Source organism: Oncorhynchus keta, chromosome 18 (assembly GCF_023373465.1).
Source record: "Oncorhynchus keta strain PuntledgeMale-10-30-2019 chromosome 18, Oket_V2, whole genome shotgun sequence".
Lineage (NCBI taxonomy): Eukaryota > Metazoa > Chordata > Actinopteri > Salmoniformes > Salmonidae > Oncorhynchus > Oncorhynchus keta.
The window spans coordinates 37,299,307-37,324,972 of record NC_068438.1 but is presented as its reverse complement, the minus strand read 5'-3'; the positions used below and the strand labels follow the sequence as shown (position 1 = coordinate 37,324,972).

The 25,666-nt window shown below is 43.2% G+C and overlaps 1 pseudogene; it reads right to left on the bottom strand.

Moving 5' to 3' along the window:
• Window positions 1-10: 10 nt before the first annotated feature.
• On the bottom strand, window positions 11-24,739 carry LOC118381243 (short transient receptor potential channel 2-like; annotated as a pseudogene).
• Window positions 24,740-25,666: the final 927 nt, after the last annotated feature.

Below are 25,666 nucleotides of genomic sequence, written 5' to 3'. Positions count from 1 at the left end.
GTAGAACAGATCAACCAGGGGGATTGACTAGCACCGTGGTGTCCCTGAACAGAGTCATTTTCAGGCCCATGGAGAACCGTGCTGTGGGCCTCTGGGCTCCTGGTAATGAATGGCTGGTAATGCCCCAGGGGTTCACCAGGCCTGGCACAAACAGCAGGTGAACAGCAAGTTGTCACCTGTACACAGACAAACTGGAGACTGGAAAGCACACAGTTAGTTACCCTTCTAATTGAAACAATATGAAATTACTGAATCATGAGCTGGGTCAGTTGTCTGTTATTAGAGTGTGGTCTGTGGTAACGTCACAGTCAGATCTCGCAATACATTCATAAGCAGGCTATACATTACTCGGTCTGTGTACCACATGTTTTCTCATACCAGAGTTCTCTGTATAGAGATGTTAAGGTACAGTAAATGTAAATACTACATGATACTGATGATCAGGTTTATTCATGCAATTATTTGATTGTTTCTTTTACTCATAAACATGCTTTTGCTAATTGCTACATTTTTGTGACATGCATAATTAGTCCAAAAAAACAAAAAAAAGTTATCCCAACTGTGGGAGCATAGCTGTTTTAAATATTTACAGCAGGCTATACACTGAGAGGACAAAACATTAGGAACCCATTCCTAAAATTGTGTTGCACTTCCTTTTGCCATCAGAACAGCCTAAATTTGTCAGACTCTAAATCAAATCAAATTTTATTTGTCACATACACATGTTGAGCAGATGTTAATGCGAGTGTAGCGAAATGCTTGTGCTTCTAGTTCCGACAATGCAGTAATAACCAACAAGTAATCCAGCTAACAATTCCAAAACTACTACCTTATAGACACAAGTGTAAGGGGATAAAGAATATGTACATAAAGATATATGAATGAGTGATGGTACAGAGCGGCAAAGGCAAGATACAGTAGATGGTATTGAGTGCAGTATGTACATATGAGATGAGTATGTAAACAAAGTGGCATAGTTAAAGTGGCTAGTGATACATGTATTACATAAAGATGCAGTAGATGATATAGAGTACAGTATATACATATACATATGAGATGAATAATGTAGGGTATGTTACATTATATTAAGTAGCATTGTTTAAAGTGGCTAGTGATATATTTTACATCATTTCCCATCAATTCCCATTCTTAAAGTGGCTGGAGTTGAGTCAGTGTGTTGGCAGCAGCCACTCAATGTTAGTGGTGGCTGTTTAACAGTCTGATGGCCTTGAGATAGAAGCTGTTTTTCAGTCTCTCTGTCCCAGCTTTGATGCACCTGTACTGACCTCGCCTTCTGGATGATTTCGGGGCGGCAGCGTAGCCTAGTGGTTAGAGCGTTGGACTAGTAACCGTAAGGTTGCGAGTTCAAACCCCCGAGCTGACAAGGTACAAGTCTGTCGTTCTGCCCCTGAACAGGCACTGTTCCCAGGCCGTCATTGAAAATAAGAATATGTTCTTAACTGACTTGACTGGTTAAATAAAGGTAAAATAAAAAATAATAATAATAATAGCGGGGTGAACAGGCAGTGGCTCGGGTGGTTGATGTCCTTGATGATCTTTATGGCCTTCCTGTAACATCGGGTGGTGTAGGTGTCCTGGAGGGCAGGTAGTTTGCCCCCGGTGATGCGTTGTGCAGACCTCACTACCCTCTGGAGAGCCTTACGGTTGTGGGCGGAGCAGTTGCCGTACCAGGCAGTGATACAGCCCGACAGGATGCTCTCGATTGTGCATCTGTAGAAGTTTGTGAGTGCTTTTGGTGACAAGCCGAATTTCTTCAGCCTCCTCACGATGCTGTCTGTGTGAGTGGACCAATTCAGTTTGTCTGTGATGTGTACGCTGAGGAACTTAAAACTTGCTACCCTCTCCACTACAGTTCCATCGATGTGGATAGGGGGGTGTTCCCTATGCTGTTTCCTGAAGTCCACAATCATCTCTTTAGTTTTGTTGATGTTGAGTGTGAGGTTATTTTCCTGACACCACACTCCGAGGGCCCTCACCTCCTCCCTGTAGGCCGTCTCGTCGTTGTTGGTAATCAAGCCTACCACTGTTGTGTCGTCCGCAACTTGATGATTGAATTGGAGGCGTGCGTGGCCACGCAGTCGTGGGTGAACAGGGAGTACAGGAGAGGGCTCAGAGCGCACCCTTGTGGGGCCCCAGTGTTGCGGATCAGCGGGGTGGAAATGTTGCCTACCCTCACCACCTGGGGGCGTCCCGTCAGGAAGTCCAGTACCCAGTTGCACAGGGCGGGGTCAAGACCCAGGGTCTCGAGCTTGATGATGAGCTTGGAGGGCACTATGGTGTTAAATGCCGAGCTGTAGTCGATGAACAGCATTCTCACATAGGTATTCCTCTTGTTCAGATGGATTAGGGCAGTGTGCAGTGTGGTTGAGATTGCATCGTCTGTGGACCTATTTGGGTGGTAAGCAAATTGGAGTGGGTCTAGGGTGTCAGGTAGGGTGGAGGTGATAAAGCTGTGATCCCTTATTGATGTCTACAAGGTGTTGAAAGGATTCCACAGGGATGCTGGCCCATGGTACCGCCAATGCTTCCCACAGCTGTGTCACATTGGTTGGGTGTCCTTTGGGTGGTGAGCCGTTCTTGATACACACGAGAAACTGTTGAACGTGAAAAACCCAGCAGCGTTGCAGCTCTTCACACATTCAAACCCATGCGCCTGTCCCCTACTACTATACCCCGTTCAAAGTTACTTAAATCTTTTGTCTTGCCCGTTCACCCTCTGAATGGCACACATACACAATACATGTCTCAAGGCTTAAAAATCCTTCTTTAATCTGTCTCCTCCCCTTCATCTACACTGATAGAAGTGGATTTAACAAGTGACATCAATAAGGGATCATTAGCTTTCACCTGGATTCATCTGGTCTCCCCTTCATCTACACTGATTGAAGTGGATTTATCAAGTGACATCAATAAGGGATCACAGCTTTCACCTGGATTCACCTGGTCAGTCTGTGTCATGGAAAGAGCTGCCTGTGTTATGGAATGTTTTGTATACACAGTGTATAAAGGTAGCCTATACTGTACAAACAATTTGTAAAGGGTTTGTGGTATGAAAGGTTTATAAATTGATAGTAAACAATTACAACATAACATAGACCTAACGACCACCAAGATCATATGGAGAGAGTTGTAGGGGATGTTTGCTGGCGGGATGCAAACTCATCAATATACAGCTCCATGAAAATAGATTAAACTAGAAGGGCAATGATGAACCACAGGTAAGGGGGACGATTGCAGCAGGAATTTCATCTAAATCTAAAATAGAAACACAATCCTTACAACACATCTGAAAATAAACAGGCAATGCATTTTTCCCCCTAGGGTGATTCAATCTGTATCAAGGGAAGTATGTAAAATGTAAAGGCAATTTCCGATTGAGCCAGCATATGTAGCGTTTACCGTGAAGCCTCCGCGAACACGGGAACATTGCCTTTAAATTTAAATCAAGCTATAAACGTGTATCTTCCGCATTCCTTCTGCGATATGGATTGAGGCCCTACTCTTAGCTCACCTTGGATATTGGAGCAACCCAGTGGTTCAAACAGAGGAGAAGCATGGTGAAGAAGATCCCAAGAGACACCGTGAGTTTCCAGACCATCTTGCTGCCCCTCCACCTCGGGATGTTTCCACACCAAATGGATGACAGCACTTGCTGGCAGATGGGATGACTCACAAACTAGAAGAGGAGAAGAAAGAGGTGAAAATAACACATGCTCACAAGTTCTAAAAGTTACCATTTTTATTAGTTTGAAGATAATTAAGTTTGAGTATAATAAAGGTAGTATGGGGTAGGTAAAATAGACTGTTATAATGGACTGCAAGGTGCGACAGGTTTGGATTCCGCTCCTCGAAGGTCTGCTCATTCAGCTCATCTTCATCCTTGTCATCACATTTTTTCAGGAACTTTGTTACCTGACTCTGGTTGCAACACATCCCCACTGCAAACTCCTGAAACAGCTCTTCCAGACTCGGGTACTGGGGCTGAGGAACACAGAGACATACAGAGATTGAAACAACTACATACATTATCAGACCTTTACTGTAGATATTTGAGACTTCGCTCTTCCTTCTATTAACTTCATGTGAGCTAACATTCTACTGTTATTGACTTCATATGAGCTAACATTCTACTGTTATTGACTTCATATGAGCTAACATTCTACTCTTATTGACTTCATATGAGCTAACATTCTACTCTTATTGACTTCAAATGAGCTAACATTCTACTGTTATTGACTTCATATGAGCTAACATTCTACTCTTATTGACTTCATATGAGCTAACATTCTACTCTTATTGACTTCATATGAGCTAACATTCTACTCTTATTGACTTCATATGAGCTAACATTCTACTCTTATTGACTTCATATGAGCTGACATTCTACTCTTATTGACTTCATATGAGCTAACCTTCTACTGTTATTGACTTCATATGAGCTGACATTCTACTCTTATTGACTTCATTTGAGCCAACATTCTACTCTTATTGACTTCATATGAGCCAACATTCTACTCTTATTGACTTCATATGAGCTAACATTCTACATGTTATTAACTTCATATGAGCTAACATTCTACTCTTATTGACTTCATATGAGCTGACATTCTACTCTTATTGACTTCATATGAGCTAACATTCTACTGTCATTGACATCCTGTGAGCTAACATTCTACTTGTTATTGACTTTATATGAGCCAACATTCTACTCTAATTGACTTCATATGAGCTAACAGTGTACTTGTTATTAACTTCCTATGAGCTAACATTCTACTGTCATTGACATCCTGTGAGCTAACATTCTACTCTAATTGACTTCATATGAGCCAACATTCTACTCTTATTGACTTCATATGAGCTGACATTCTACTCTTATTGACTTCATATGAGCTAACATTCTACTCTTATTGACTTAATTTGAGATAACATTTTACTGTTATTGACTTCATGTGAGCTAACATTCTACTGTTATTGACTTCATATGAGCTAACATTCTACTCTTATTGACTTCATTTGAGCTAACATTTTACTGTTATTGACTTCATGTGAGCTAACATTCTACTGTTATTGACTTCATATGAGCTAACATTCTACTTGTTATTGACTTCATATGAGCCAACATTCTACTCTAATTGACTTCATATGAGCTAACATTCTACTTGTTATTAACTTCCTATGAGCTAACATTCTACTGTCATTGACATCCTGTGAGCTAACATTCTACTCTAATTGACTTCATATGAGCTAACATTCTACTCTTATTGACTTCATATGAGCTAACATTCTACTTGTTATTGACTTCATATGAGCTAACATTCTACTCTTATTGACTTTATATGAGCTGACATTCTACTCTTATTGACTTCATATGAGCTAACATTCTACTTGTTATTAACTTCATATGAGCTAACATTCTACTGTCATTGACATCCTGTGAGCTAACATTCTACTTGTTATTGACTTCATATGAGCTAACATTCTACTCTTATTGACTTCATATGAGCTGACATTCTACTCTTATTGACTTCATATGAGCTAACATTCTACTTGTTATTAACTTCATATGAGCTAACATTCTACTGTCATTGACATCCTGTGAGCTAACATTCTACTTGTTATTGACTTCATATGAGCCAACATTCTACTCTTATTGACTTCATATGAGCTAACATTGTACTTGTTATTAACTTCCTATGAGCTAACATTCTACTGTCATTGACATCCTGTGAGCTAACATTCTACTTGTTATTGACTTCATATGAGCTAACATTCTACTCTTATTGACTTCATATGAGCTGACATTCTACTCTTATTGACTTCATATGAGCTAACATTCTACTTGTTATTAACTTCATATGAGCTAACATTCTACTGTCATTGACATCCTGTGAGCTAACATTCTACTTGTTATTGACTTCATATGAGCCAACATTCTACTCTTATTGACTTCATATGAGCTAACATTGTACTTGTTATTAACTTCCTATGAGCTAACATTCTACTGTCATTGACATCCTGTGAGCTAACATTCTACTTGTTACTGACTTCATATGAGCCAACATTCTACTCTAATTGACTTCATATGAGCTAACGTTGTACTTGTTATTAACTTCCTATGAGCTAACATTCTACTGTCATTGACATCCTGTGAGCTAACATTCTACTTGTATGTATTTGACTTTGATGTTAAAACTACTCACCAGGTCATTGCTGTAAATGAGAATTTGTTCTCAGTGAACTTACCTGGTCAAATACAGTAAATAAATATACTACTAGGTTGTCATTTACACACAACATCAAACAACTCATACCTTAAATTCAGGCTCTTTCTTGGAGAGCTTGCATACCTCCCGACTGAGTTTCAAGGCACTGAGCATGGCATCCTGTGTGGTGATGGAGAGGTATGCCCGGCTGGCCATGCCCTGGTAGGTGTTGATACGAGACCGAGAGAACTTCAGGTCATACTGACGGCCATTCCTGCACTCCAGACAGGTACAGAAGATGGAGTGAGGCAGAGAGATGGAATGGCCCTTCTTTGTCAACTTGGTGACGAAGTCATACAGGTCCTTCTGACAGGCCAGGATCATCGGGGTCAAGCCAGGGGCAAACTGGGAGTCATCAATGTAATGGTCAAATACTGCCATGGAGAAGGAGCCCATGTCCATCTTGTGGCCCTTCTGCTGGTCGAGGCAGTCCAGGAGCCTTTTGACCACCGCCTCCGGTTGGTGTCCACAGCCATCAGCAGCGCCTCGTAGATCTGCCTGAAGTCAAACTTGAAGCCCAGCATCAGAGCGGAGAAAATGTCCTCGTTTCCCAAGCGGATGGACAGGTGCAAGCTTTTCTCCACAGACGGTCGTCATCCAGCTGGCAGATGATGCCGTCCCCTGTGGACAGCAGGCTTCCCACCAAAATTGAGTGTTCTTTCTTAATGGATGCTATCAGTTCCAGAGGGAAATGTAGCTTTTTGTTCACAATCACCTGCCATTGATCCGGCTGAGAGGGGATTTAATATGACATCTTTTAATGTACAGTAATTTAATACAATTTGCCAAAATGCTTTGCTATGAATGAACATGTTTACTCACAATAATGTTATTGACTTCCTTTCCATTCTCATTGACAGGGCTGTAGTGGAGCAGGTTGAGAGCTTCAAGTTCCTTGGTGTCCACAGCACCAACAAACTAGAACGGTCCAAACACACCAGTCGTGAAGAGGGCACGACAAAGCCTATTCCCCCTCAGGAAACTAAAAAGACTTGGCATGGGTCCTGAGATCCTCAAAAGGTTCTACAGCTGCAACATCGAGAGCCTCCTGACTGATTGCATCACTGCCTGGTACGGCAATTGCTTTGCCTCCGACCACAAGGCACTACATGGGCTGTACGCCCAGCACATCACTGGGTGCCATCCAGGACTGTTACACCAGGCGGTGTCAGAGGAAGGCTCTAAAAATTGTCAAAGACCCCAGATACCCCAGTCATAGACTGTTCTCTCTATTACCGCATGGCAAGCGGCACCAGAGTGCCAAGTCTAGGACAAAAAGGCTTCTCAACAGTTTTTACCCCCAAGCCATAAGACTCCTGAACAGGTAATCAAATGGTTACCCGGAGTATTTGCATTGTGTGCCCCCCCACCCCTCTTTTACATTGCTGCTACTCTCTGTTTATCATATATGCATAGTCACTTTAACTATACATTCATGTATATATGTACATACTACCTCAATTGGCCCGACCAACCAGTGCTCCCGCACATTGGCTAACCAGGCTATCTGCCCCCCCCAACCCCTCTTTACGCTACTGCTACTCTCTGTTCATCATATATGCATAGTCACTTATCTACATCTACATACTACCTCAATCAGTCTGACTACTGTTTTTCACTTTCTACTGTTGTTTTTATTTCTTTACCTACCTATTGTTCCCCTAATACCGTTTTTGCCCTTTTGGTTAGAGCCTGTAAGTAAGCATTTCACTGTAAGGTCTATCATACCTGTTGTATTCAGCATTTCACTGTAAGGTCTATAATATCTGTTGTATTCAGCATTTCACTGTAAGGTCTATAATACCTGTTGTATTCAGCATTCCACTGTAAGGTCTATAATACCTGTTGTATTCAACATTTCACTGTAAGGTCTATAATACCTGTTGTATTCAACATTTCACTGTAAGGTCTATAATACCTGTTGTGTTCAGCATTTCACTGTAAGGTCTATAATACCTGTTGTATTCAGCATTTCACTGTAAGGTCTATAATACCTGTTGTATTCAGCATTTCACTGTAAGGTCTATAATACCTGTTGTATTCAGCATTTCACTGTAAGGTCAATAATACCTGTTGTATTCAGCATTTCACTGTAAGGTCTATAATACCTGTTGTATTCAGCATTTCACTGTAAGGTCAATAATACCTGTTGTATTCAGCATTTCACTGTAAGGTCTATAATACCTGTTGTATTCAGCATTTCACTGTAAGGTCTATAATACCTGTTGTATTCAGCATTTCACTGTAAGGTCTATAATACCTGTTGTATTCAGCATTTCACTGTAAGGTCTATAATACCTGTTGTATTCAGCATTTCACTGTAAGGTCTATCATACCTGTTGTATTCAGCATTTCACTGTAAGGTCTATAATATCTGTTGTATTCAGCATTTCACTGTAAGGTCTATAATACCTGTTGTATTCAGCATTCCACTGTAAGGTCTATAATACCTGTTGTATTCAACATTTCACTGTAAGGTCTATAATACCTGTTGTATTCAACATTTCACTGTAAGGTCTATAATACCTGTTGTGTTCAGCATTTCACTGTAAGGTCTATAATACCTGTTGTATTCAGCATTTCACTGTAAGGTCTATAATACCTGTTGTATTCAGAATTTCACTGTAAGGTCTATAATACCTGTTGTATTCAGCATTTCACTGTAAGGTCTATAATACCTGTTGTATTCAGCATTTCACTGTAAGGTCTATAATACCTGTTGTATTCAGCATTCCACTGTAAGGTCTATAATACCTGTTGTATTCAGCATTTCACTGTAATACCTGTTGTATTCAGCATTTCACTGTAAGGTCTATAATACCTGTTGTATTCAGCATTTCACTGTAAGGTCTATAATACCTGTTGTATTCAGCATTTCACTGTAAGGTCTATAATACCTGTTGTATTCAGCATTTCACTGTAAGGTCTATAATACCTGTTGTATTCAGCATTTCACTGTAAGGTCTATAATACCTGTTGTATTCAGCATTTCACTGTAAGGTCTATAATACCTGTTGTATTCAGCATTTCACTGTAAGGTCTATAATACCTGTTGTATTCGGCTCACGTGACAAATAAACTTTGATTTGATTTGAATACTTTCACCATCTTTATTAACATATCAACTTCAATAGTTGGCCTTGTAAAGTTGCTTATAGCCTAATGCTTGATTTATCGGCTGATATTCACCTGGATTTCAGGTCACCATCTCCAATAACAGGATATGTGAAAAATTTAAAGTAAAAACTATAAAGACCTAATTTGCATAAACATCAATTTTCTGATACACAATAAAAACAGGAGAAACCAATTAATGAGAGGCGCTAATCTTGTGCATAAAAGAAATGCACTTGACCGGAGCACTCACATAGGAGGTGGAGCAAGTTCACAGGGGTGGTGAGTGGAGACAGGTTGGTGTTTTTCCAAAAGAAATATTAACGTTTCTATAGAACTGGCAACCAGACTGGTGTTTGGTCTTTTATATGACTGATAATGTACAAATCATCATTGATGGGAGTATCGGTAGAATAGATAAGTCAGATAGCAATGCACCCAGACTCAACGGTGTGTGCTAGTACATTTTGATGGAGGGAAATGTCTGACACAGAGGCGTCATAAAGCCATTATTTTAGAGGGGGCACAAAGTATGCGAGGATAGAGCGGGGGGTTTTCTGGAGGAGGGTTATGCAATTCTCTGCAATTCAGATAATTTAGCATTTTCAAACACCTGGTACAGCTTTTTCATGCAATCTAGATCCATATTCATTATGCCTAATTCTATGTTAAAAAAATATGTATATTTTCTGCAAAAGTTATCTCAGCTTATCTCTTGTCTCTTTAATTAACTGTTCAATTGTAATTTTAATGAATAATGCACACTGAACTTTTTTCCTTCAGGAGTTTACTACAACTGGCACTGGCACTCCCGAAAGCACAGTACTGTACAGCACAGTAGAGAGTAGAGGGTACAGTAGAGGGTACAGTAGAGGGTACAGTACAGACCAGTAGAGAGTAGAGTACAGTAGAGGGTACAGTAGAGGGTACAGTAGAGGGTACAGTACAGCACAGTAGAGAGTAGAGTACAGTAGAGGGTACAGTAGAGGGTACAGTACAGCACAGTAGAGAGTAGAGTACAGTAGAGGGTACAGTAGAGGGTACAGTACAGACCAGTAGAGAGTAGAGTACAGTAGAGGGTACAGTAGAGGGTACAGTAGAGGGTACAGTAGAGAGTAGAGTACAGTAGAGGGTACAGTACAGCACAGTAGAGAGTACATTAGATGGTACAGTACAGCACAGTAGAGAGTAGAGTAGAGTACAGTAGAGGGTACAGTACAGCACAGTAGAGAGTAGAGGATACAGTAGAGGGTACAGTAGAGGGTACAGTACAGCACAGTAGAGAGTAGAGTACAGTAGAGGGTACAGTAGAGGGTACAGTAGAAGGTACAGTACAGCACAGTAGAGAGTAGAGTACAGTAGAGGGTACAGTACAGCACAGTTGAGAGTAGAGTACAGTAGATGGTACAGTACAGCACAGTAGACAGTAGACTACAGTAGAGGGTACAGTAGAGTACAGTAGAGGGTACAGTACAGCACAGTAGAGAGTAGACTACAGTAGAGGGTACAGTTCAGCACAGTAGAGAGTAGAGTACAGTAGATGGTACAGTACAGCACAGTAGAGAGTAGACTACAGTAGAGGGTACAGTAGAGTACAGTAGAGGGTACAGTACAGCACAGTTGAGAGTAGAGTACAGTAGATGGTACAGTACAGCACATTAGAGAGGAGAGTACAGTAGAGGGTACAGTACAGCACAGTAGAGAGTAGACTACAGTAGAGGGTACAGTAGAGTACAGTAGAGGGTACAGTACAGCACAGTAGAGAGTACAGTAGAGTACAGTAGAGGGTACAGTACAGCACAGTAGAGCGTAGAGTACAGTAGACTACAGTAGAGGGTACAGTATAGCACAGTAGAGAGTACAGTACAGTAGAGGGTACAGTACAGCACAGTAGAGAGTAGAGTACAGTAGAGTACAGTAGAGTACAGTACAGCACAATAGAGAGTAGACTAGAGTAGAGGGTACAGCATAGCACAGTAGAGAGTACAGTACAGTAGAGGGTACAGTACAGCACAGTAGAGAGTAGAGTACAGTAGAGGGTACAGTACAGCACAGTAGAGAGTACAGTAGAGTACAGTAGAGGGTACAGTACAGCACAGTAGAGCGTAGAGTACAGTAGAGTACAGTAGAGGGTACAGTACAGCACAGTAGAGCGTAGAGTACAGTAGAGTACAGTAGATGGTACAGTACAGCACAGTAGAGAGTAGACTACAGTAGAGGGTACAGTACAGCACAGTAGAGAGTACAGTAGAGTAGAGGGTACAGTACAGCACAGTAGAGAGTAGACTACAGTAGAGGGTACAGTACAGCACAGTTGAGAGTAGAGTACAGTAGATGGTACAGTACAGCACAGTAGAGAGTAGAGTACAGTAGAGGGTACAGTACAGCACAGTAGAGAGTACAGTAGAGTACAGTAGAGGGTACAGTACAGCACAGTAGAGCGTAGAGTACAGTAGACTACAGTAGAGGGTACAGTATAGCACAGTAGAGAGTACAGTACAGTAGAGGGTACAGTACAGCACAGTAGAGAGTAGAGTACAGTAGAGTACAGTAGAGTACAGTAGAGGGTACAGTACAGCACAATAGAGAGTAGACTAGAGTAAAGGGTACAGTATAGCACAGTAGAGAGTACAGTACAGTAGAGGGTACAGTACAGCACAGTAGAGAGTAGAGTACAGTAGATGGTACAGTACAGCACAGTAGAGAGTAGAGTACAGTAGAGGGTACAGTACAGCACAGTAGAGAGTACAGTAGAGTACAGTAGAGGGTACAGTACAGCACAGTAGAGCATAGAGTACAGTAGAGTACAGTAGAGGGTACAGTACAGCACAGTAGAGAGTACAGTAGAGTACAGTAGAGGGTACAGTACAGCACAGTAGAGCGTAGAGTACAGTAGAGTACAGTAGATGGTACAGTACAGCACAGTAGAGAGTAGACTACAGTAGAGGGTACAGTACAGCACAGTTGAGAGTAGAGTACAGTAGATGGTACAGTACAGCACAGTAGAGAGTAGAGTACAGTAGAGAGTACAGTACAGTAGATGGTACAGTACAGCACAGTAGAGAGTAGACTACAGTAGAGGGTACAGTAGAGTACAGTAGAGGGTACAGTACAGCACAGTAGAGAGTACAGTAGAGTACAGTAGAGGGTACAGTACAGCACAGTAGAGCGTAGAGTACAGTAGAGTACAGTAGAGGGTTCAGTACAGCACAATAGAGAGTAGACTACAGTAGAGGGTACAGTACAGCACAGTAGAGAGTAGAGTACAGTAGAGGGTACAGTACAGCACAGTAGAGCGTAGAGTACAGTAGAGTACAGTAGAGGGTACAGTACAGCACAGTGAGCGTAGAGTACAGTAGAGTACAGTAGAGGGTACAGTACAGCACAGTAGAGAGTACAGTAGAGTACAGTAGAGGGTACAGTACAGCACAGTAGAGCGTAGAGTACAGTAGAGTACAGTAGAGGGTTCAGTACATACAGCACAGTGAGCGTAGAGTACAGTAGAGTACAGGAGAGGGTACAGTACAGCACAGTGAGCGTAGAGTACAGTAGAGTACAGTAGAGGGTACAGTACAGCACAGTGAGCGTAGAGTACAGTAGAGTACAGGAGAGGGTACAGTACAGCACAGTGAGTGTAGAGTACAGTAGAGGGTACAGTACAGCACAGTGAGCGTAGAGTACAGTAGAGGGTACAGTACAGCACAGTGAGCGTAGAGTACAGTAGAGTACAGGAGAGGGTACAGTACAGCACAGTGAGCGTAGAGTACAGTAGAGTACAGTAGAGGGTACAGTACAGCACAGTGAGCGTAGAGTACAGTAGAGTACAGGAGAGGGTACAGTACAGCACAGTGAGTGTAGTAGAGTACAGTAGAGGGTACAGTACAGCACAGTGAGCGTAGAGTACAGTAGAGGGTACAGTACAGCACAGTGAGCGTAGAGTACAGTAGAGTACAGGAGAGGGTACAGTACAGCACAGTGAGCGTAGAGTACAGTAGAGTACAGGAGAGGGTACAGTACAGCACAGTGAGCGTAGAGTACAGTAGAGTACAGGAGAGGTACAGTACAGCACAGTGAGCGTAGAGTACAGTAGAGTACAGTAGAGGGTACAGTACAGCACAGTGAGCGTAGAGTACAGTAGAGTACAGGAGAGGGTACAGTACAGCACAGTGAGCGTAGAGTACAGTAGAGTACAGGAGAGGGTACAGTACAGCACAGTGAGCGTAGAGTACAGTAGAGTACAGGAGAGGGTACAGTACAGCACAGTAGAGAGTAGAGTACAGTAGAGTACAGTAGAGGGTACAGTACAGCACAGTAGAGCGTAGAGTACAGTAGAGTACAGGAGAGGGTACAGTACAGCACAGTGAGCGTAGAGTACAGTAAAGTACAGGAGAGGGTACAGTACAGCACAGTGAGCGTAGAGTACAGTAGAGTACAGGAGAGGGTACAGTACAGCACGGTGAGTGTAGAGTACAGTAGAGTACAGGAGAGGGTACAGTACAGCACAGTGAGCGTAGAGTACAGTAGAGTACAGTAGAGTACAGGAGAGGGTACAGTACAGCACAGTAGAGAGTAGAGTACAGTAGAGTACAGGAGAGGGTACAGTACAGCACAGTGAGCGTAGAGTACAGTAGAGTACAGGAGAGGGTACAGTACAGCACAGTAGAGCGTAGAGTACAGTAGAGTACAGTAGAGGGTACAGTACAGCACAGTGAGCGTAGAGTACAGTAGAGTACAGGAGAGGGTACAGTACAGCACAGTAGAGAGTAGAGTACAGTAGAGGGTACAGTACAACACAGTAGAGAGTACAGTACAGTAGAGGGTTCAGTACAGCACAGTTGAGAGTAGAGTACAGTAGAGGGTACAGTACAGCACAGTAGAGAGTAGAGTACAGTAGAGGGTACAGTACAGCACAGTAGAGAGTACAGTAGAGTACAGTAGAGGGTACAGTACAGCACAGTGAGTGTAGAGTACAGGAGAGGGTACAGTACAGCACAGTGAGCGTAGAGTACAGTAGAGTACAGTAGAGGGTACAGTACAGCACAGTGAGCGTAGAGTACAGTAGAGTACAGGAGAGGGTACAGTACAGCACAGTGAGCGTAGAGTACAGTAGAGTACAGTAGAGGGTACAGTACAGCACAGTGAGCGTAGAGTACAGTAGAGTACAGGAGAGGGTACAGTACAGCACAGTGAGCGTAGAGTACAGTAGAGTACAGGAGAGGGTACAGTACAGCACAGTGAGCGTAGAGTACAGTAGAGTACAGTAGAGGGTACAGTACAGCACAGTGAGCGTAGAGTACAGTAGAGTACAGTAGAGGGTACAGTACAGCACAGTGAGCGTAGAGTACAGTAGAGTACAGGAGAGGGTACAGTACAGCACAGTAGAGCGTAGAGTACAGTAGAGTACAGGAGAGGGTACAGTACAGCACAGTAGAGAGTAGAGTACAGTAGAGGGTACAGTACAGCACAGTGAGCGTAGAGTACAGTAGAGTACAGGAGAGGGTACAGTACAGCACAGTGAGCGTAGAGTACAGTAGAGTACAGGAGAGGGTACAGTACAGCACAGTGAGCGTAGAGTACAGTAGAGTACAGGAGAGGGTACAGTACAGCACAGTGAGCGTAGAGTACAGTAGAGTACAGTAGAGGGTACAGTACAGCACAGTGAGCGTAGAGTACAGTAGAGTACAGGAGAGGGTACAGTACAGCACAGTAGAGAGTAGAGTACAGTAGAGTACAGGAGAGGGTACAGTACAGCACAGTAGAGAGTAGAGTACAGTAGAGGGTACAGTACAGCACAGTGAGCGTAGAGTACAGTAGAGTACAGGAGAGGGTACAGTACTGTACAGTAGAGAGTAGAGTACAGTAGAGGGTACAGTACAGCACAGTGAGCGTAGAGTACAGTAGAGTACAGGAGAGGGTACAGTACAGCACAGTGAGCGTAGAGTACAGTAGAGTACAGTAGAGGGTACAGTACAGCACAGTGAGCGTAGAGTACAGTAGAGTACAGGAGAGGGTACAGTACAGCACAGTGAGCGTAGAGTACAGTAAAGTACAGGAGAGGGTACAGTACAGCACAGTGAGCGTAGAGTACAGTAGAGTACATGAGAGGGTACAGTACAGCACAGTGAGTGTAGAGTACAGTAGAGTACAGGAGAGGGTACAGTACAGCACAGTGAGCGTAGAGTACAGTAGAGTACAGTAGAGGGTACAGTACAGCACAGTGAGTGTAGAGTACAGTAGAGTACAGGAGAGGGTACAGTACAGCACAGTAGAGAGTAGAGTACAGTAGAGTACAGGAGAGGGTACAGTACAGCACAGTGAGCGTAGAGTACAGTAGAGTACAGTAGAGTACAGTAGAGTACAGGAGAGGGTACAGTAGAGTACAGTAGAGTACAGTAGAGTACAGTAGAGGGTACAGTAGAGTACAGTAGAGTACAGTAGAGTACAGTAGAGGGTACAGTACTGTACAGCAAAGCCCAGACAACAGACCCTCCGATTTGACACATTGAACTCTATCAGATAAGTAGCTGGTGAACCAGGCGAGGCAATCATTTGAGCTTTGAGAAACCAATGCTGTCGAGTCTGCCGATGAGGATGTGGTGATTGACAGAGTCGAAAGCCTTGGCCAGGTCAATTGTTTCTTATCGATGGCGGTTAAGATATCGTTTAGGACCTTGAGCTTGGCTGAGGTGCACCCATGACCAGCTCTGAAACCAGATTGCATAACGTTGAAGGTATGGTGGGATTCAAAATGGTCGGCAATCTGTTTGTTGACTTGGCTGTCGAAGACCTTAGAAAGGCAGGGTAGGATAGATATAGGTGTGCTGCCATCCTGTTAGAAGATAACAGATTATTTTATTACAATGGTTAAATTGGATTTTCATTGTGTTCAATGGTGTTATTTGCCCCCTAGTGGCGCTTTCTGGTACTTAGAAAGTCAACGCAAACGGAAGTTCAGAATTTGTTTTGCACGCATAGAAGCAGCTACAAACAACGCTACAGTGCAGGTCTTCCAATGTAGTTATTTCTTGTCACGCTTCAGCCTTGGAAAAATATTTGTTTGTAAGTTCGATTCAAGCAGTTAGCTAATGATGATAATCTTGTTATTGATAGAGTTTCTTACATATCAATGTTGGTTGCATTTACTCACAAATTGCAATGCCTTTTGTGTATGTCGTTAGCTGTATTACTTTGCTCATGCGTCATGCAAACGAATTGTAAAGTATACAATACTGTAGTTTTGTTACTGTTTTTAGTGTAATATGCTTTGTTATTCTACATAGATGGTTATACATTATTAGAGTAATGAAAGGAGCAATTACCATATGGTTAACAATTAGCTATATGGTTTGGCATCATGCCAGATGCATGGTACCTTAGCGCGTGCTTTGTATTCATGCAACTTCAAATGTTTAATGTACATCTACAGTATGTCGGTGTGAATTGAACACTAAAGTATATTCTTTTCTGTATTTTGCAGTTTCACAACATAAACGTTTCAATATATTCATTCAAGAAAAGTCACGTTGGGAGTTTTTTATTGAAGACTTAGTTGTTAGCTATCTGTCTAGTTTTGCATGGGAACGCAACTCAAGGGCAGAATAATAGGTCTGTGGCAGTTTGGGTCTAGAGCACATATGTCAGAGTCAAGGCCCGCGGGCCACATCCGGCCCGCGAGAAGGTTTTTACGGCCCCTGGGATGATCTTGATTTATTATTAGAACCGGCCCATAGACCGCAGCAAGCCGGCAGCCCGCAGATCTTTTACACGCACCAATACTACATTTCCCACAATGCAACGGTGACGCACCGAGCAGTAGGCTGCTTCATTTCAATATTTATTGGCACAGCAGTTGTCAGCATCACAGTAAAATTAACTTTCAGATACCCATCAAAAATGGCAAAACGGAAGGTGGACACTGAGAACAGGTTTCAAACAAGGTGGGAGTCGGAGTATTTGTTCACGGAGGTAGCTGGAAAACCTGTGTGTCTTCTGTGTGGAGAAAGTGTGGCGGTACTGAAAGAGTATAATCTGAGACGACATTATGAAACGAAACACGCGGACAAAAACAAGAATATGGACATGGAACAAAGGCTACAAAAGGCAGAGGAATTAAAACGAGGCCTCAAATCTCGACAGGCTCTGTTCAGAAAAGCCAAATCACAAGGCCAGGCTGCTGTCAAGGCCAGTTTTATTTTGGCAGAAGAGATCGCTAAATCAGCCCGGCCATTTACGGAGGGGGATTTCATCAAAAACTGCATGATTAAAGTTTGTGACGAAGTTTGCCCAGAAAAAAGGCAACTCTTTTAAATGTGAGTCTGAGCAGAAACACCATTGCCGAGAGAGTAGACCAGTTGTCCATCAATCTAAAAGAGCAGCTTGTGAAAAGGGAAAAGATTTCATTGCATATTCCTTGGCTGTGGATGAGAGCACCGACATTTCTGACATTGCCCAGTTGTCAATTTTCATCCGCGGAGTGGACTCCAGCCTAAGCGTGACAGAGGAGTTTTTGGCTTTTACGTCCTATGCATGGCACAACTACGGGGCATGATTTGTATGAAGAGGTGTCAAGATGTGTAAATGAGATGGAGCTGCCTTGGGAAAACTCGTGGGTTTGACAACCGACGGAGCACCTGCGATGTGTGGACACAGGAGCGGACTGGTGGCGAAGATACGGGAAAAGATGCAAGAGGAAAACGCGACAGGTGAGCTGACAGCTTATCATTGTATCATACACCAGGAAGCGTTGTGCGGTAAAGCCTTGAAAATGGAGCATGTAATGAGCATCATCACGCGCACAGTTAACTTTATCAGAGCCAAAGGTTTGAATCACCGCCAGTTCAAGGCATTTCTGACGGAGTTAGAAACGGAGCATGGTGATTTGCCTTATCACACAGAGGTGCGATGGCTAAGCCAGGGAAAGGTGCTTCAAAGATGTTTCGAGCTTCGTGAGGAGATTTGTCTGTTCTTGGACAGCAAAGGAAAGACACAACACAACTCCGAGACGAAATGTTTCTGTGTGAAATGGCTTTTCTGTGTGACATTACGAGTCATCTGAATGCAATGAACTTGCAGCTGCAGGGTCGGGATCGTGTCATCTCTGATATGTACAGTACAGTGAAGGCATTTAAAACCAAACTGACTCTGTGGGAGACGCAGATGCGGAAAGAAAAGTTGAGCCACTTTCCCAGCTGCCAGACCATGAAAGAGAAGCTCTCTACCAGTGCGTTCCCGAGCGCACAGTTGGCTGATAAAATAGGTATGCTTGCCGCTGACTTTCAGCCGATTTGCTGACTTTGAAGCACAAAAGCAGGTTGGAACTGCTCGGTAACCCATTTGCTGTTGACGTGGAAAGCTCACCACCAAACCTCCAAATGGAGTTGATTGACCTCCAATGCAATGATGCACTGAGGGCAAAATATGCGGCAGTGGGTGCTGCGGAGTTCGCCCGTTTCCTCCCGACACAATGCCCCAGCTGCGCATCCAGGCTGCTCAAACGTTGTCTATGTTTGGCAGCACATACCTGTGTGAACAACTGTTTTCTTTGATGAACTTGAACAAAACATCACACAGAAGTCGACTACTGCTGAACACCTCCACTCAATTCTGAGGATTTCCTCAGCTCAGAGCCTTACCCCGAACATTGATGAACTTGTGGAAAAGATGGGACACCACCAAGTATCACCCTCAACCTCAAACAAGTGAACATTACTGTGCAATCACATATTTAGAGTTTTTACTCAGTTCAAGTTTAAAAGTTAAAGTTTAATATTTGTTTTCACTGCATGTTACTTCTCCTTAAACAAAGTGTTGTTTTTGATTAATAGATTTTTGCACTTTATTTTATTGTATTTCAATCCAATTATATTTTAAAAATATTTCAGTTGAGTGGATGATAGAAAATTGCTATTATTGTTTTTTTCTTTGAAGTAAATTTAGCCCACTTTTGCTAAAATAGAAAATATAGGCTACTGATGGTGCCTTGAATACGGTTTCTTTCATTTAATGTTCATGTTATGGGGATTTTTATATAAAGGAAATTTGTCTTTGTGTCTGTTGAAAATTAAAGATTACTGACAGAGCCATAAGAAAATATTGCTTTATTTATCTGATCATATTGGAATATATTTGTTAGGTTTTCAGTAGGTTCAATTAGGTTCACTAGACTATATGCGTCATTTAAAAATTTTTCAATGAACATTCGAACAGTCCGGCCCTCGGCTTGTAGCTAAATTTTTATTTGGCCCTCCGTCCATTTGACTTTGACACCCCTGGTCTAGAGTGTCCTCCCCTTTGAAGAGGGGGATGACCGCAGCTGCTTTCCAATCTTTGGGAATCTCATGGTCCTTCTGTAGCTCAGTTGGTAGAGCATGGCGCTTGTAATGCCAGGGTAGTGGGTTCGATCCCCGGGACCACCCATACGTAGAATGTATGCACACATGACTGTAAGTCGCTTTGGATAAAAGCGTCTGCTAAATGGCATATATATATAGGTTGAACAGGCTAGTAATAGGGGTGGCAACAATTTCTGCAGATAATTTTAGAATTAAAGGGTTCAGATTGTCTAGCCCGGCTGATTTGTAGGGGTCCAGATTTTGCAGCTCTTTCAGAACATTCGCTGACTGGATTTGGGAGAAGGAGAAATGGGGGAGTAGCGAGTTGCTGTGGGGGGGGGGTACAGTGCTGTTGACCGGGGTAGGGGTAGCCAGGTGGAAAGCATGGCCAGCCGTAGAAAAATGCTTATTGAAATTCTCAATTATAGTGGATTTATCGGTGGTGACATAGTTTCCTATCTTCAGTGCAATGGGCAGCTGGGAGGAGGTGTTCTTATTCTCCATGGACTTTACAGTGTCCCAAAACTTTTAAGTTTGTTGCAGGAAGCAAATTTCTGCTTGAAAAACTAGCCTTGGCTTTTCTAACTGCCTGTGTATATTGGTTTCTAGCTTCCCTGAAAAGTTGCATATCATGGGGGCTGTTTGACGCGAATGCAGAGCGCCATAGGATGTTTTTGTGCTGGTTAAGGGCAGTCAGGTCTGTAGAGAACCAAGGGCTATATATGTTCCTGGTTCTACATTTCTTGAATGGGGCATGCTTATTTAAGATGGTGAGGAAAGCATTTTTAAAAAACCAGGCATCCTCTCCTGAGGAGATGAGATCAATATCCTTCCAGGATACCCCGGCCAGATCGATTAGAAAGGCCTGCTTGCTGAAGTGTTTCAGGGAGCGTTTTACAGTGATGAGTGGAGGTCGTTTGACCGCTGACCCATTGCGGATGCAGGCAATGAGGCAGTGATTGCTGAGATCTTGGTTGAATTGATCAGATATTAAAATATCGTAAGCTTTACATTCAGAAATTTTTTACTTTGCAATCTGAACATTTTCCATGGTGCCCCGACTTCATAGTTAATTCAATTTACATGATTAGTTTAATCACTGAATAATAATTACAGAGCATTGATTTGATGCCAAATCAGATCATCTTTAATGATGCCAAAGACACGTCAAAACCAACAAGTGGGGTGACTGCCTTTTGACTGAGAACAAATTATATAGCCTATTATTGTGCCTTTAATTTACTGTCCATAACACAATCCAATAAGCAGGACATGTTTGTGCTGAGAGAAATACATCCCAGTGCCAAAAATGAGACAGTATTTTTTTCCAGTGAGATCTGCTAATATGATTCCATTGGAGGAATGTTGCGGGCCTCATTGATATTTGAGGAAACAGCACCTTGTATTTTACTGCTCTGTCACAAAAGCAATTTCCACATTTATTAGTTAGAATTTGAAGTGCATACTCAAATGAAACCCCTATAGATTTGGAGATAAAGTGTCCGTGGGAGGCTGGGCCCAGTGAGCCACCGTTTAGGACACAATGAAAAGTAGGCAGCCTGGCTGTTAAAACAGGAGGCGCAACTGTCTTCCCTTCAGCTGCCATATTAACCTTCTGACACATTTTTTCAGCCTAATTTTGAGAAGTACACCGTGTGTCTTCCGGAGCGTGGCGTATTAATTACTCTGATGGACTCCAGTGGACTTTCCAGAGCGCCCGGAGGAAGCTGGAGTGCTGGCCGGGCTGAGAGGCATTACCTTCACAATTCAAATGAGACGCTGTGTCAGCCTTTGACAGGTATACATTTCATTCACTGTATAAATCTGCTGATAATATATAATAATACACAAAACATGCTTTTGTCCTGTGCTTATATTTTACAGCTCAAGCAGGATACATTTGCCATGTCATGGAAGTAGATTTACTGCACAGATAACAGCAACAGGTTCAGCAATAGTACAGCAATACTACGTAGAGTGCTCAGTTCTATTTGGCAGTCAGTGAACCTTTGTCCTGGGAACATCCCACAGTCTCTGTTATCATAACTGACACAAATGACCACCAGACAGAGGTAGCATTGGTGGTCAAGACACACTTCAGTCACACTAGACATACTGAAGTTCAATATGTGCTGCACACGGTATATGCACCAGACCACATGCTGTATTTCGACAGTATTGTACATGAAGATATTGGAGAGCAACAATTGAACTTGAACTCCCATTAACTTCACAGCAGGGCAGGTTAATTTGTGGTCAGAAGCTGGGGAGCCAAAATGTGAATAAATGAATGGCAAAGAAGCCAGGCAGTTTAATGGAGGGAGACCAGAATCAAATCAGTTTAATTAAGTCTGGTGAGATGACAGAGGCTTTTACTCCACTTGGATTGTATTACCAGGAATGCAACCCTCCTATGGCAATGTGGATTATCAAGGCAATTTCTCTTCCACTCACTCTCTTTCTTCTCTCTCTCCCCCTCTGCCTACCTCCCTCCCTCTCTCTTTGCCTACCTCCCTCCCTCCCTCTCTCTTTGCTGTACTTGGGCAACGGGAGAGCGCTTTCCAGTTGTGTGTGTGCAGGAGAGGCAGAGAGAATGAACTCCAAGCTCTGTCAGGCAGAATGAGAGTCCTGATTCTCTCTCAGGCTTGTGGGATATACAGCAGTGACACAGCCCTGTGGTGCCACAGTGCCCACAGATCCAGGTAAGACAAATGTGTGTGTGTGTTTGTAAGGATGTACTGTATATAACTTGTATACCACAGTAGGATAGGCTCAAGGTTACCCTCTCTGGGTATGTCTGTATTAGTAGGGACGTTGGAAGCATTGGAGAGAACGAGAATCACTTTCAGTCCTCCAATGCCACTGCTTTTCTTTCAAATTAGATATTGATTTATTGAAGAACTGTTCAGTTGGAGATAAGTACTTTGTTTGTGATATTTTGCTAGATGTATAAATTTAGGTTGATTATTACCTCTTTAGGGCATCAAAATCAGTCAACAGTGTTTTGAGTCAGGACTGTCGTTGTTACTGCCATATGTTTGTGTTTGTACAATTTAAACTGCTCTGCTATATTTTAGTCAAGTTTATTTTGACTGTCCTTTATTGTCCAACCTGATACAGTGACTTTGGAAAGTCTTCAGACCACTTGACTTTTCTCCCTATTTTTTTTGCGTCATATTCTAACATGGATTAAACAAATACAAATCCTCAGCAATCTACTTTGCTATGAGACTCGAAATTGAGCTCAGGTGCATCTTGTTTCCATTGATCATCCTTGAGATGTTTCTACAACTTGATTGGAGTCCACCTGTGGTAAAATCCATTGATTGGACATGATTTGGAAAGGCACACACCTGTCTATATAAGGTCCCACAGTTGACAGTGCAGGTCAGAGCAAAAACCAAGCCATCAGGTTGAAGGAATTGTCCATAGAGCACCAAGACTGCAGCATTAGAGGTCCACAAGAACACAGTGGCCAACGTCATTCTTAAATGGAAGAAGTTTGGAACCACCAAGACTCTTCCTAGAGCTGGCCGCCAAGCCAAACTGTGCAGTTTGGGGAGAAGGGCCTTGGTTAGGGATGTGACCAAGAACCCAATGGTCACTCTGACAGAGAACTATAGTTCCTCTGTGGAGATCGGAGAAGGACAACCATAGCTGCAGCACTCCACCAATCAGGCCGTTATGGTAGCCACTCCTCGGTAAAAGGCACATGACAGCCTGCTTGGAGTTTGCAAACAGCCACCTAAAGACTCTCAGACCATGAGAAAAAAGATTCTCTGGTCTGATGAAACTAAGATTGAACTCTTTGGCCTGAATGCCAAGCTTCAAGTCTGGAGGAAACCTGGCACCATCCCTACAGTGAAGCATGGTGATGGCAGCATCAAGCTGTGGGGATGTTTTTCAGCGGCAGAGACTGGGAGAATAGTCAGGATTGAGGCAAAGATGAACGGAGCGAAGTTCAGAGATCCTTCATGAAAACCTGCTCCAGATCGCTCAAGACCTCAGACTGGGGCGAAGGTTTACTTTCCAACAGGACAACAACCCTAAGCACACAGCCAAGACAACACAGGAGTGGCTTCGGGACAGGACTCTGAATGTCATTTCTGAAGAGACCTGAAAATAGCTGTGCAGCAACGCCTCCCATCCAACCTGATAGAGCTTGAGAGGATCTGCAGAGAAGAATGGAATAAACTCCCCAAATACAGGTGTGCCAAGCTGGTAGTGCCATACCCAAGAAGAATTGAGGCTGTAATCGCTGCCAAAGGTGCTTCAACAAGGTACTGAGTAAAGGGTCTGAATACTTTTGTAAATGTGTTCATTTTTTGTATAATCAAAAATGATTGACGAGGAAAAAATAGCGTTAAATGATTTTTCGAATAAGACTGTTAAGTAACAAAATGTCAAACAAGTCAAGGAGTCTGAATATTTCCTTATTGCACTTTACCAATAGAGCTATGCCCACACCACCACCATGTTAATCTCTACAGTAAGCAGTGATGTAGTTGGCTTTACCTTACCTTTATTAGGTCAATTACATAATCAATGCCAATGTATGGTTTTTGTGAAAGCTAACTTGAATTTAGTGCTGAAGCAATGCCTCCTACTATGTTTAATGGCATGCCGATACCGAGAGTCCATTGAGGGAATGGGAGGTGGAACATTTCTCATCACGGCATGGAACACTTTTTAATCACCTCACCTCCAATGAGAAAGACATAATTGGTTTGTGACAATGTTACCCTGTGAACGCTTTTTAAAAATCTCCGGCCCCCTGCTGTTTAGTTTGATAATGGCATTCTGTGCTTCAGCACAAGATAGCGATGTTGGATATGTGAGACAGCTTGCTGAATATTTTGCATAGAGTGACAGCAGTGTGCTTTTCACAGACGTATTTTGTCCTCAGTGGCACAGGAGGGCTCCTGCAAAATTGCATTTTGACAGTGTGTCTGACAGCACCGCTGTCTGTACCTTGCACATGGCCAGAGTAGATTCTACACACTTACCCATGGCCAGAGTAGTGGTGTCATATCCATGGCCAGAGTAGTGGTGTCATACCCATGGCCAGAGTAGTGGTGTCATACCCATGGCCAGAGTAGTGGTGTCATACCCATGGCCAGAGTAGTGGTGTCATACCCATGGCCAGAGTAGTGGTGTCATACCCATGGCCAGAGTAGTGGTGTCATACCCATGGCCAGAGTAGTGGTTTCATACCCATGGCCAGAGTAGTGGTGTCATACCCATGGCCAGAGTAGTGGTGTCATATCCATGGCCAGAGTAGTGGTGTGTCTTACCCATGGCCAGAGTAGTGGTGTGTCTTACCCATGGCCAGAGTAGTGGTGTCATACCCATGGCCAGAGTAGTGGTGTCATACCCATGGCCAGAGTAGTGGTGTCATACCCATGGCCAGAGTAGTGGTGTCATACCCATGGCCAGAGTAGTGGTGTCATACCCATGGCCAGAGTAGTGGTGTCATACCCATGGCCAGAGTAGTGGTGTCTTACCCATGGACAGAGTAGTGGTGTCATATCCATGGCCAGAGTAGTGGTGTCATACCCATGGCCAGAGTAGTGGTGTCATACCCATGGCCAGAGTAGTGGTGTCATACCCATGGCCAGAGTAGTGGTGTCATACCCATGGCCAGAGTAGTGGTGTCTTACCCATGGACAGAGTAGTGGTGTCATATCCATGGCCAGAGTAGTGGTGTCATACCCATGGCCAGAGTAGTGGTGTCATACCCATGGCCAGAGTAGTGGTGTCATATCCATGGCCAGAGTAGTGGTGTGTCTTACCCATGGCCAGAGTAGTGGTGTGTCTTACCCATGGCCAGAGTAGTGGTGTCATACCCATGGCCAGAGTAGTGGTGTCATACCCATGGCCAGAGTAGTGGTGTCATACCCATGGCCAGAGTAGTGGTGTCATACCCATGGCCAGAGT